At 46.0% G+C, this 858-nt stretch overlaps 1 protein-coding gene across 2 annotated transcripts in view; it reads right to left on the bottom strand.

The window, feature by feature from the left end:
* DOCK2 (dedicator of cytokinesis 2) overlaps positions 1–858 on the bottom strand; it is a 365121-nt gene that overhangs the window by 19316 nt on the left and 344947 nt on the right. The gene's annotated exons all lie outside the window — the stretch shown is intronic.

Here is an 858-nt window from a genome sequence, read left to right as displayed (position 1 = left end):
ACTGAGCCTGCTCATGGCTTTCCAATCCTGTTGCAGGCAGCTATTCTCAAACTCTCAGAGTTGGAGTGTAAACCGGCAATAACACCATCTAATGCACTTATGGCTCTTAATCAATTGCAGAGCACCTCTCCCCATGGTTTCCTTTCCTCCTTCCAATTCCCTAGAGCAGCGGTATTAATGTAATTGTCCCAATTCCTAGCTGAGGACATCAAGGTCAAAGAGGCTAGAAAACTCGCGGACACTCACATACTTGTGAGAACAAAGCAGGGATTTGTATTTTCATCTTTAATCCTAAACTTGGGCTCTTTGACTCTCGACTGCTACCCAATGTGGCCCTTGGACCAGCAATGTCAGTATCACCTGAGAGCATGTTAGAAACAGTGACTCTCAGGCCCTGCCTCAGACCTGCTCAATCTGACTCCGATTTTTCCCAAGGTCCTGATATGCACGCACACATTTGAGAAGCACAGCTTCAGAGCCTGCAGATACATGCCGGTTTACACTCCAACTCTGAGAGTTTGAGAGTAGCTGCCTGCAACAGGATTGGAAGGCCATGAGCAGGCTCGGTGTTGCCCCCGCCCCCACCCGCCACCAGGCTGTGAGCTTTCTGATAGCAGAGGCTATGATTCTTTCACACGTAGGAAATGGCCAAGACATCATTTCAAGTTCAATTCAACTGCCCCCCCCCCCCTCATAAATGTTGGGCTTGTTGGATATTTTTAAGCATCTGAGCTGTCAACATCTTGGCTTCAAGCATTTTTTGCCGTAAAAGATAAAATAGCTGGTTGACAGTTTGGTTACATTTCTCCATTGACGAATCAATTTAAATACATTAAATACTTAATGAGTTTATGCTCC

This window comes from Myotis davidii, unplaced genomic scaffold (genome assembly GCF_000327345.1).
Source record: "Myotis davidii unplaced genomic scaffold, ASM32734v1 scaffold399, whole genome shotgun sequence".
NCBI classification, from domain to species: Eukaryota; Metazoa; Chordata; class Mammalia; order Chiroptera; family Vespertilionidae; genus Myotis; species Myotis davidii.
This window is presented reverse-complemented; position numbering and strand designations above follow the sequence as displayed.